The sequence below is a fragment of the Rhinolophus sinicus genome, linkage group LG04 (assembly GCF_036562045.2).
Source record: "Rhinolophus sinicus isolate RSC01 linkage group LG04, ASM3656204v1, whole genome shotgun sequence".
Lineage (NCBI taxonomy): Eukaryota > Metazoa > Chordata > Mammalia > Chiroptera > Rhinolophidae > Rhinolophus > Rhinolophus sinicus.
This window is the reverse complement of record NC_133754.1, coordinates 144,285,475-144,298,205: the sequence shown is the minus strand read 5'-3', so window position 1 is coordinate 144,298,205 and position 12,731 is coordinate 144,285,475. Positions and strand designations below refer to the sequence as shown.

General features: G+C 39.0%; 1 protein-coding gene across 5 annotated transcripts in view; it reads right to left on the bottom strand.

Annotated features, from left to right (window-relative positions):
• Positions 1–12,731, bottom strand: part of TMC1 (transmembrane channel like 1) — a 241,737-nt gene that overhangs the window by 205,297 nt on the left and 23,709 nt on the right. For all 5 annotated transcript variants that reach the window (XM_019736716.2, XM_074330564.1, XM_019736715.2 and 2 more), the window contains exon 2: positions 59–114. The gene's annotated coding sequence lies outside the window, so the exon portion shown is untranslated. The remainder of the gene's footprint in view (positions 1–58; positions 115–12,731) is intronic.

The window sequence follows — 12,731 nt, the reverse complement described above, 5'->3', positions numbered from 1 at the left end:
CTGATGGTAAACATCCCCTGATGAGCACAGCCAAACAAGGAAACATGAGAATACCCACCTCTGGTTTCACAGCCAGATTCCTGGACCCTATACAGAGCTGCTACATCAGAATACCTGAAAGTAGAAAGAGGAATTTGAATTTTAAACTAGCTCTTAGGGTTATTATTATTATTATTTTTTAACATTACTGCCCATATATCTGGGCAACTGGGAATTTGTCCTGGGGCCTGACTTCAGAGAAACTTCTTCCAGCCAGGCTCCTCACAGGGCCAAGGTATCCTAGGGGTCAAGGGAACATGTCCAACAGTACTCCACACCCACCTAATTCACAAACACCCCCATCCAGGCCATGCTCCTGATATTCAAGACCCTGGATATTAAGACCAATTCCAGGTCCTGAATGGACCTCTTTCCCCAGTCTATTCTCCCAGGGGTGGGCCATGTGAGTGCAAAACCCTAGAACCAAGTATTTTCCAAAGAGCTTCGTGGGCATGGAACTTAGACTTGACTGCGAGGCTAATTACATGTGCTCTGCAAGCTTCTCACGATAGGGCAAGAGCAGGACTAGGCAAAGAAGAGGGGCCGCCCTCTTCTCTCTCTCTCTCCACATTTGTACCCTGGGCCCACAGATGTCAGGGACATCTGCTGGTCTACACTAGAGACTTACTCATTATTTTTTGAATCTTTTTTTTTATTTTAAGTCACAGGGGTTTTATTTAGTTTAGTTTAGTTTTTGTTTTATCTTGTTTTACTTTGTTTTTAAGAAACAGAGAGGGAAAGAAAGCTCTTAGGGCCCAAATGTCAATTATAAAATGAATGAATGCTAGAATTTAATCCTGCGGTGACTCTACAAACTCTTGAATTTTCCCGTGGCAGGTGAAGTCTTGGAGAACAAGGATTGAATAAGTAAGTGGCATCCTACAACTTTGAATTCACAGAGTTAATTTAGTTTCAGCAGTATCTGTGGTGCATTTATTCTGTGCTCCCCGTTGACCTAGTGTGAGAGTCAAAAAGATAGGATGAATTTCCTCAAAACAAGGCCACTGGATAATTCAAGTTGTACACATGGAATGCAAAAAGAACAGGTGTGCAAGGGAGTATGTTATTTTAAGAGCTAAAGTGGGTGCCCTAGATGTGCTGACTGCAATCAGAATTTAATGAATCTTCAAGATCCTTTCCTTCTATTCTCAAGGTTGCCATCTTCTAGAAGAGAACACACACCCTCCTACACGAGAGCCTTGTGCTTTCAAGGTTCAGGAACAAGCAAGACTCATTAGTGATATTTGGTACATCAATGTTTATTTGGTTTTGGTTTTAAGGATCTTTTTTTATATGTAAATTCATACTTTTCTAACATTTTTATTTTTCTATTTGTATTTTTTTTATTTAAGTGTGTTTTTCCAGGACCCATCAGCTCCAAGTCAAGTAGTTCTTTCAACCTAGTTGTGGAGGGCAGCTCACAGTGGCCCACGTAGGGATCGAACCGGCAACCTTGTTGTTAAGAGCACCGCGCTCTAACTAACTGAGCTAACCGGCCACCCAAACGATTTTTTTTTTTTCTAATGTGCGCAAGAAAGAAGCATGACAGCTCAAAGTGTTTTTCTTTCAGCAATGACCTACCCACTTCGTCACCTATGACACGCTTTGCATTTGTCAATCACAGCTGGCCTATGATAGGCTGAGTGTGGTCAGTGTTCCTTTCTGCGTGGAGTATTGTGCAATGAAACTTGGGAAGAGATTTAATTATTCACACTGTTGTTAAAGTCAGACATTCGTTTTGCCCTAAATTTATCATAACACAAGGCTAAGACATCTGAGTCAGTACAGGCAATGACCTGGGATAGTATCTGTTCCACTTTTATGCCAATGAAGTTGTGCCACAGAGAATAAGGAGCAGCAGAGGCAGGAAGCAGCAACCGAGCAGTGACCTGGGAAATTCCAGCTGCCCTCCTGCCCTACTTATAAGGAATAGCGATGATTCATTGTTAGGAAGCACACAGATGTTGACTCGGCGAACAAAATCCTATGCAAAATTTAACCTCTCTGGACCTTTGCTTTCTTTTCTGGGAAAAATAAAACAGGGTATTATGTTTGGATACCTAGATAGCATTGTTCAATATTGGTATGAAAGAACAGGCATACATATAATTTTTGGAATGTGTCGTTTCTTATGTCCTTGAAGCCAGCCTTCTTCTGGAACGTATCTATCTACAGAAGGCAAACTGTACAAGAGAAACCTCCACATTCTGGGCTTCTGCTGTGCAGTTGTGTGGTGGTCTGCTTCTTCGAGAGACACAGGATGTTCAGGTAAAGCACATCTATTAGTAAATCCTGAGGTGTCCACACAAACACAGGAGTCCAGAGACGTGGGTTATAATTGTGGCTCTACACTGCATAGCTCTGTGACCTTAGTTTCCTCACCTGTGAAATCACGAAGTTTGACTCTTAAGTCTCCTCCCTCCTTTATTGTTTTATGATTCTTGGATTTTGAAATAGTTGAAAATTTAAACCTATAATGCCGAACCTCTCTATCATCTACCTACCATAAGAATAAGCACTTATATGAGATACAAAATGTTTCTGTTACCAGTTTTCTTTCAGTGTGGGAAAGTATGGCTTGGGTAACATTGGGTCAAGGATGAGACTCAACTTGCAATGGAGTTGAAAACCATTCCTTACTTATCTCATTGGGTTGATCTCATCCAATTAGATCACATCCTTGAGAAGTTTATCATGTATTGTGCTCTATAGAAATGTGCTATAAACTGTATGTTTGTGTCCCTTCAAAATTTTATATTGAAACCTAATGTGATGCTATTTGGAGATGGGGTCTTTGGGAGGTGCTTAAGTCATGAGAGCAGGGCCCTCATGAATGGGATTAGTGCCCTTATAGAAGAGATTCCTGAGCCCCTTTGCCCCCTCTGCCATGTGATACAGTGAAGCGACAGCTGTCTATGAACCAGAAAGTGGGATATCACCAGACACTGAATCCGTCGGCACCTTGATCTTGAACTACCCAGCCTACAGAACTGTGAAAAATAAATTTCTGCTGTTTATAAACTGCTCAGTCTATGGTATTTTGTTCAAATCGACTAAGATGAAATGTTGTTACTATTACTAATAACAAATGTAAGCATATTTATCCAACAAATGTTGATCAAACATCTGTACATCAGGCATTAAAAAGACACTGATTCTGTTTTCCCAAGGCTCACAGGAAGTCAAAAGAGCTCAGAAAAAATGATGACAATATCCTTAAAACTGCTTTTTTTACTTTTATGAAAAGTTTGAGTTTGAATAAAAAACAAATTGCTAAAGCTATTTTCTTCTCTATTCAAGTATCACATACCTTTTTAAATGTTCCTGCCCTAAACTTGAAAAAAACATATCTGAGATTTGGCAAAAGCTCAACTGATTTCAGTGCTGAGTGAAGAAATAAGAGATGCTACACTCTGTTAACTCTTGGGACCAAGTATAGTGGCAAGTATTTAATGGGCTCCCCAGAAATGACAAGAGAAAAATTGATAATTATAACCTCACTGTAAAGGGTAATAGAAGACTGACCTTGGGCTATGAAAAATGTGTTCTTGTAGCCTTGGGGCTGCAAAGCCCAGTATGTCCACCCCCTTTGCACTTTACGCTTGGGTAACACAGCACTTACCAGCTTCTAGCTCCCTTAATATAACACCCTAGTTCAGGCCTCTGTGCATTTTCTCATTCTGTGCCCTCAGCCTGGAACAAGTGATTCCCCATTACTCCTTGTTCTTCCTCCCTTCTTCTTTCTCCTCCTCCTCTCTTCTCCCACAAGCTGCTGCTCAGTTTTGAAGATCCTACTCCAGTTATTTCTTGCCCAAAGTCTTCCTAATTTCCCCAGCCCCATCTTTGTGAGGTGTCCATTCACTGCACTGCTGTCAGCCCTATGGTGTAATGGCACTTACCATGGGGTGTGAGAAACTTCTGCATTTTGTTTGTTTCTTCCACTAGCACAGTGGTTCTCAACTGGAGGAGACTTTGTCCCTCAGGGGCATTTGGCAATATCTGGAAACATTTTTGATTGTCACGGTTGTGGACAAGGGTGCTACTGGCATCTACTGGGCAGAGCCCAGGAATGCTGCTAAACACCCTACAGTGCACAGGACAGCCCCCACACAAAGCATTACCTGGCCCTAAATACTAGCAGTGCCACGGTTGAGAAATTGCCCTCGACTATGAGTTCCTTTAAAGCAGGAATTTTTTCAGCCCTGTTCCAGGAGTTCCAAATACAGTGGTCAGTGAAATCCAAACAATTTTAAAATTTAACTAAATCTAAAAATTTAATTGAAAAAAAAAATCTTACTACAGCTCTATGAAATAACTAATAACTAATTTGAACATGTACCAAAAAGTCGAAAGAAAATCAAGACTCAGGGGTGAAGGTAGGTTACACCCCTCAGTCTTCCCCTGACAGTTCCTCCTATTTAGCTCTCCCCAAACTTCTGCCCTTTTCTCCTTTTTACCATATATATATATATATATATATATATATATGTACTCTCTTTGCCTCTTACTATCATGTTTGAATTCCACTCTAAAGTAGGAATTTCAACATAGTGCAATAAATTGCCCCACAATGAAATACGTTAGGCATTTCATTCAATTTAATTTTTAAACATATCAATTACAGGGTGACATGCCATGCACTACAAGAGAAACAAAAACGAGTAAGAAACTGGGCCTATCCTAATGCGGGAAATTTCTATAGTAGTAAAATTGAGGAGATATTGTTTCATTTTCATTAATGTGATCAAGAAATGTTTCATAAAGGAGAAGTCCTTTGATTTAGGTTTTCACACGTTTCACAAAGTGTTTTAAATATGCCACACACATACACACACGTGTGTCACCATATTGTCTTTCCTCATCTGACATCTGACCAACACAGTTGTAAGTGCCACCCTTTAGGACAGTCATTCTTAAGCTTTGGTTTGGTCCCACCCTCAGAGTTCCTCCTTCAGTAGGTCTTGGGTGGGACCAGAGACTTCGCATTTCTAACTCAGGGGCTGCTGCTGCTGCTATACTGAGCTTCTGACCACACTTTGAGAACCGTTAGTTCAGAATAATCAGCCAGGTAACGCCTTGCCTGAAAAATGTACATCCTTCACTTGGATCAAACAACTAAATATCCAGGGTTCACAAAGAAAACAACTTATGGGTTTCTGCAAGCAGAAGAGGAGAAACATTCTAATCTATTCCTATAACGAAGGAACGGCTTCATTTTCAAAAGTAAGTTGTCAGACCCACTTCCATTATACCCAGTGCCCTTGGGAAACATAATTATTTAGTGGAAATATATCATAACTACCATATATTCTTGGAGATTTTTATAATTAGGAATTAAATATTGTATTGTTGATATGTTAAACATAGGACCCTAACATCTGAAATTACATTCCTCCTAGTCATGATACGTATTTGAAATACTTTCAGCTTCTACTTTAATTATAGCTTTTAGTTACTTGAATCCAACGCCTCTGTTTTATAAATTCCTGTGTTACTTTCCTTCCCCCCCACTTTTCAATCAATCTTCTCTTTTTCTATGTTCTTTGTCTATGTCATCTTATAATTCTGGTTTGGTCTCCTAGGCTATTTGTTCTCTTCTCCAATCTCTCATTGGCATGTCTTCAATCATTTTTCAGAGTTCTTACAGAAGGTGAACCATTTTTGTGCATCTTAATAGTTTTACCCTTTGATCTGAAAATAAATGCTAAAAACATTATAATGCTTATGAATATATTATGCATAATATTAAGTTCAAAATAGTTGATATTTCATGTTGTTTATTATAGATACACTAAGCTGAATTTTAAGCAGATTAAATAAAACACATAGAAATGCATGTATTTTTTGGTACACAGCCGCTTTGTACCTGCTGTTTGTTAATGTCAGCAATTAAAAGCTCATAGGCGTGGTTTCCAAGTGATCACTGGATATACATGTATATCCCATGTTGGTGGGGCCACTCATACCTACTGAATATTTGAGAAATGGGCTCAAATACACAAAATACTGCCTCCTACAGAAAGCACAGTAGCATCTTCTCCCACTTCCAAGAACAATAATTTCATTAAGCTTCCTTCACAAAAGAATACATGAAAGAAAAGGAAATTGAGACCTTATTGAAGAAATATTTTCTTGGGAACATGAGCTAATGGGTAACTCTAAGAAAGCTCTCACAGACATTTTGTTTTAACCATTACGAAGACAAAGACAGCACATGAAGTAAACTGTTGATGCTATTTGACATCTTAAATAAATGACTAAACACTATATAATTTTCTTTTTTCATCCCTTGCTCACTATGAACTTTTCAGAAGACCACTTTCTCTAAATTTCAATGAGAAAATTATAAACTATAATTTTAAACTTATAAAATATAAATTATAAGATTATTTGCTTTATTGCAAATACCTTGCAGGCTGAGGGAGCATAGTTTAAATGTGTCTGGTCCTTCCTGATTTTTATAACTTAGAGCTCTAATTCATGTTATCTCAGCTTACACCATGATTTCAGGGACACAGAAGTTTAAAAGTGGATGCTCAAATGTCTCTCTATAATGCTGACCTATTTTGCACAACTGAGGAGCTTCCCTGTTTCCCTGAAAATAAGACCCAGCCGGACCATCAGCTGTAATGTATCTTTTGGAGCAAACATTAATATAAGACCCAGTATTACGTTATATTACATTATATTATATTATATTATATTATATTATATTATATTATATTATATTATATTATATTATACCCCGTCTTATATTATAGTAAAAAAAGACTGGGTCTTATGTTAATTTTTCCTCCAAAAGACGCATTAGAGCTGATTGTTCGGCTAGGTCTTATTTTCGGGGAAACACGGTATTTCACAAACCCTTTTTGTAATACACATGTTAAGTATGTCTTGGGCCTCTTTTCAGAAGTTATTCTGGCCAAAAGGCCCTCTGAAACACATCTGAGTTCTCACCTTTCTAATGAAGAAAAGAATGTGGTGCTAAGGAAGGGGTTGCCGCCTCAGCTGTCCTTACCTCTTCCAAAGTTTTACTGGAAAAAATCTCCTCCTATATGCATGTCTATATAGCATTCCCTAACATCTATCAGGTGGTAACAATGGGCTAAGTTTTGTAAGCGTTAGTCCATTTAACACTTAATGTCTCCTTCTGCTATACGTATTAGTATTATCTTTAATTTAATGGATGAGAAAATGGAGGTTTCCAGAGGTTTAGTCCCTCATCCAAAGTCCCACAACTAGTGAGTGATAAGGGGAGGATTCAAACCCAAGTCTGACACCAGAGCCCAAGCTCTTAGCCACCAAGCTGAAATCCCATTCACTTTTTCTTAGTACATCCATTTCTTAACCCCCCGTTACTTCTGTTTTCTAAGTATTCCCAATTAAAGTGACTTGCAATTTCCTGATATGGAACTGGAATTCAGTATACTAGAATTTTTTTTTAACTTTTTGGAATAACATTGGTTAATAACATTATATGTTTCAGATATATCAGTATACTAGAATTTCGATAGTGCTGGGGGAAAAAAGACGGAAGAGGATAAAAAATAAGTGAACTCTACTCTCAGATAATAAAAGACTCTGGACTTACATAGTAAGCAACTGAAACATATACGTACAGAACACTAAAACCACCTACAAGTGTGCTCTTCACGTGTCTCAGTGCCTTGCACAGAGTAGGTGCTGGATCAATGTTTGTTGAAATAATTGGGAAACCAAATGAGTTCTAGAAGCATGACGGGGATCTAATTATGAATATTAACAGTGTTGGATGTGAAAAGAGTTTATAAGGAAATATGGATACTTCTTTATTATAGTAAATAGCAACTCCCCATAGTACTTCCTCCTCATCAAAAAGTTCCAGCGGTATTGTAAATATTGTGGCTATTAAACAAAAGTATCCAGCTTAAGAAAGCAGCTATTATAGTGAGAGCTGCCATGATTTAACTAAGTGTTTATTGAATGTCCACAATAGGCAGGCACTGCACAGCAGATAATTTGAAGCCTTAACTTGTTCACAATACTGGCAAAAATTCCTACATAACTATTCAAACTGTGGTCAGTGTAAAAATGGTAATCAGTGGAACCACATTTTATAAACTTACTTCTAAGTCTGAAACTTTCTGAATTAGGGTAGAAATTTGTTATTCTAGGCTAATTTACTTCAAGTACCCACTTATTTTTGCTTTTTAGTGTTTTATAAAGCAAGCTATGTCTACTTCAAAAACACAGTCTTTAACATCGTTCCCTGAATTTGGAAAGTGGGCTATGGATTCCCACATGTCACAGTAAACTCACCCAGATCTAGACTTTTCCTTCTACAACAGAAAGCTCTGAAACCCTTCTCTTTTCGTACAGTCCTCACTGTATTTGAAAGACCAAGAGATCACATTTATCACCACACATACTAAGACACTTGATTCTACCAACAAGCCACATCGCCACTGTTTCAAAAATGATCTTAGAAATTAGAATCTATATGTAACTTCTCAACTTCGAAACATTACCTTGGCAAAAGTCATTATAACAATATAATTAAAGACTGGACTCATGAAATGAAATCTATTTTTCAACAGCCAACATTTATAATATCAAAGGGCTAAGATGACCACAAATTAGAAAAGGTGATCATGTGCCATGCAAATGAGCACATGAGAAATGGTTCCACAGAGACATGGGACCAAGATAAAAAAGGGAGTCACAAGGATGCCAGGGAGGGCTATTTTTTAATTTTTAATTCATGAATCTGAATATGTCACTCTACTTAAACACCTCAGTCGTTTCCCACTGCCTACAGTATGAAATCTAACTCCCTTACTAAGGCTCTCAGTGACTTGATTAAAGCTCACTTCAACTTTATTCCTCAGCACTCTCCAAAATGCTCCCTACATTCTTGTTACACTAGCTTTCTTGTGGCTCTCTGAATAAGCCACAGGAAAAACTACAGAAACTTCGATCAAGTGAATAAAATGCTGTTTGATGCGTCCTTGCTTTTACATACTCGTATGCATAGAGTTTCCCCTAACTGATGCGGCCTTCCTTACCTGACTCACCTTCCAAACCCAGGCTAACAGAGCTTCCCTCTGAGAAGCTGTCCAAAAACACTTTCCCCAAAGCAGTTACTCACTCTTTCCTCTGTGTCGCATATCAATGCTATTACATTATTTATTGCAGTTATTTGTTCCCTTTTAACTTGGGAACTCCATGGCAGAGTCTGTATCTTGATTATCTTTGTATCTCAGGACCTAGCACAGTTTCAGGCATATCTATTGAGAGGGCTAGTTTGAGCAGAATGATGAAGGCTGGAAGTTCCTCCAACTGAGGCCCCTGAGCACAGCAGTTGTACTTTGGAGACTAGTCACTGAGTATGAAAGCATGCACTAAAACATGTGGTTCTCCTGTGTGATATGGTAAATAAGAAACAGATATTTGGTCTGCCTCTCCTTTTCTAGCACAGAGCTTTTAAAACCCTTGGAATTTGTTACATGAGAAAGACAAAGGTGTCTTTTTTATGTTAAAGGTGACCTAAGGTCACCTAAGGATGGGGACTAGTTGCCAGGGGAACCAACCCATTATAGTCCTGTGCAGCATTTTGGTCAAGGACAGGCTGATAGGAGCTGAAAAGGTCCCATCCCCTAGTGATGCTATAGCAGTTGTAACATCATAGTGGAAACGCATCACACAAATACTTCCCACTGAGTTACTTCTGCCTACAGTACTCAGTACAGTAACATGCTGTACAGGCTAGCAGCTTCGCAGGGGAACAGAATTTGTCACCGCAAAATAGGTTCCTTTGGCATAAGGATCATTTTAAGCTGATTAAATTTTAAGAAACTGCCAACAAGGCAGAAATTCTGAAAACCAAGTAGAAGTTACCTTCTGTAAAAGATATTTACATTTGTAATGGAAGTCACCATTTGTAAGGGTGTTTCCCTGGTTGTACCAGGAAGAAAGGGGTGACCTTATGTCTGGAAACTCTTTATCAGTGCAGAAGATGACTACTTAAATCTGCATAACGGCCTTACCCTTGTTTACTGGGCTTTTGCTGGTAAGTTCCCATAACTGACTCTCCTCTATTCTTAACATCTTTTTTTTTTCTGCTGAAGATGGTATTAAAGGTAGTGGCTTCAGCCAGTTTTGCAAGTCACTCCGTTTTCCTGGGTCTCTCCCATGTATACAGGAGGTATGCATGTCATTAAACTTTTGTTTCTCTCCTGTTAATCATCCTTTTTTTACCATGATGTCTCAGCCAAGAGCGAAAATTGTTTTTCCTCCCCCACAGAGTAATAGGCTATACCACACAGCCTAGGTGTGTAGTAGGCTATACCATCGAGGTGTGTATAAGCACTCTATGATGTTCACTCGACAAAATCGCCTACTGACACATTTCTCAGAACTTACCCCATCGTTAAGCACTGCATGACTGTAACTGGAGGGTTGGAACTTTCAATCCTGTCCCCCAACTCCCCCTCCAATGAGGGGAGAGGGACTAGAGGTTGTATCAGATCGCTAATGGCCAATGATTTAATCAATCCTACCTATGCAATGAAGCCTCCATAAAAACACAAAAGGACAGGGTTTTGATAGCTTCCAGATTGGTGAACACATGGAGATTTGGGGAAAATGGCACACTCAGGGGAGGTCATGGAAGCTCTGTACTCTCTCCCCATATCTTGCTCTCTGCATCTCTTCCATCCAGCTAACCCTGAGTAATATTCCTTTTATAATAAACCAGTAATCTAGTAAGTAAATATCTCTGAGTTCTGTGAGTCCCTCTAGCAAGTTAATTGAACCCGGCGAGGGGGTTGTGGGCATCTCTAATCTACAGCTAGTTAGTCAGAAGCATGGATGACAACCCAGACTTGTAATCAGCATTTGAATTACTGGTGGTGGTGGATGGGGACAGTCTTGTGGGACTAACTCCTTAACTTGTGTGATCTGATGTGATTTCCAGATAGATAGTGCCAAAATTGAGCTGAATTATAGGCCATCCAGCTGGTGTCAGAGAATCGCGTGGTGGAATGAGGAACCCCACACACACACATATTGGAATTGGGAGCAGAACCCTTTTTACCCTGGGACTCTACATGAGGCCTGGTCAAAGACCCAGACCAACCAGACCATCCCCACAGCAGTGCGGCATCTATCAGACTCTGCGGGACCAGTCTTCCTCCATGATATGAAGTAGCAGCAAGAAGCAATAACAGCAGGGTCAGATCTCACACCACCACAATATCACCATCACCATCTTTGAAACAGGAAACTATTTGGGGAAGAGGAGTCACAAGAAGAAATATTAGAATCTTTACTAATAAGTCTTATTGCGGTTACTCATAGGAAAGCTTAAGTGGTTCACACATAAGCTCGAGTACTCCAGGTGCCCATGGTTAAATAAAACAGCCACATTTGCATTATAATTCAGAATATAAATATCTGTTCCAATAACTTTCAATTAAATTTTTGTAATGTTTGACTTTGCTTTCCATATAAACAAAGTCCAGCCACCAACCAACCAATCAAGTAGAAAACTCAGGAGCTGGGACAGGACACAAAAACAAAACTAACTTTTTTTTTTTTTTTTTTTTTTAGCTTTACCTCTCTTAACAGGGCCAGAAAATAGTAGAGTGGGTGACTTTGGTTAAGACTGAAATGATTTACAAGTGTGAACACCAAAAACCCAGCCTCGGCCCATGTAACAACACGCGTGCGCGCACACACACACACACACACACACACACATTCTTCAAAAACATCAGAAATTAAATGTCTAGAGATTTTTTTTAATATGTCATGTTTAAGAACTGACTCCACAGAAATGACATCTTAAATTCTAACTGGTGGCGAGGGCCTCTATTATATGACTCAGACTTTCTGTTCTTAGGAGAATGAAGGAGAGCAGGACAGCTTGGTTTATTTAGTTTTTCTCCAAACCCACTTATCAACTAAGGTTACTATGAAGGTTGAAGTTATGGGATGATTGAATTCTCTATTTTAAGCAGTGGAAGATATAGTGTGGTTGTCTATTTTATATTAAATTTCCTTTCCAGGGACCAGACATTAAAGCATTTCTTATTTTTTTTATAGGTTATTTTTCAAATCCACCTGGATTATTCAGTGTTTTTGCTTGCTTTGGGGATAATTTGGGGAAATCAATTGCAAGCATGTCATGAACTATGGGATAAAAAAATGTAGTCAATCCCTTTAAAATCCTTCAGTCTACTGCACTTTATTGTGTATTATAAATTTCACATATTCAATTTAGACTCTCTCCTCTAGTTCCTCAGTCCCATTTCACTCCCACACCCATCTGAAAGATAAAAATATGTGAATGCTATCTTTGTCTCCTCAGACTTTTAGAGAGTATTAGCAATAGCTTTGAAAATCTTCCAGTGTAATTAATCTAACCTGTGACATCATTTAACTGTCATGACTCATATTTGGGTAGTACTTCAGGACTTAACAATATTTTCTCCTTTGAGCCTTACACAACCCAAAGAGATAGAAGAGAAATTGTTATGACTCCTGTTACAGCATGGAGAAAATTGAGCCTCTCGGAGGCCAAATGATGTCTAAAACCAGCTAGCTGGGAAGTAGAAGGGCTGGCCTGCCTGCCTCCCAGGCCTGGGTGGTTTGTTTTGCCTCTTTCCAACTCGTATGTGACTTTCCACCTACTATGTTTCCAGCATATTCAG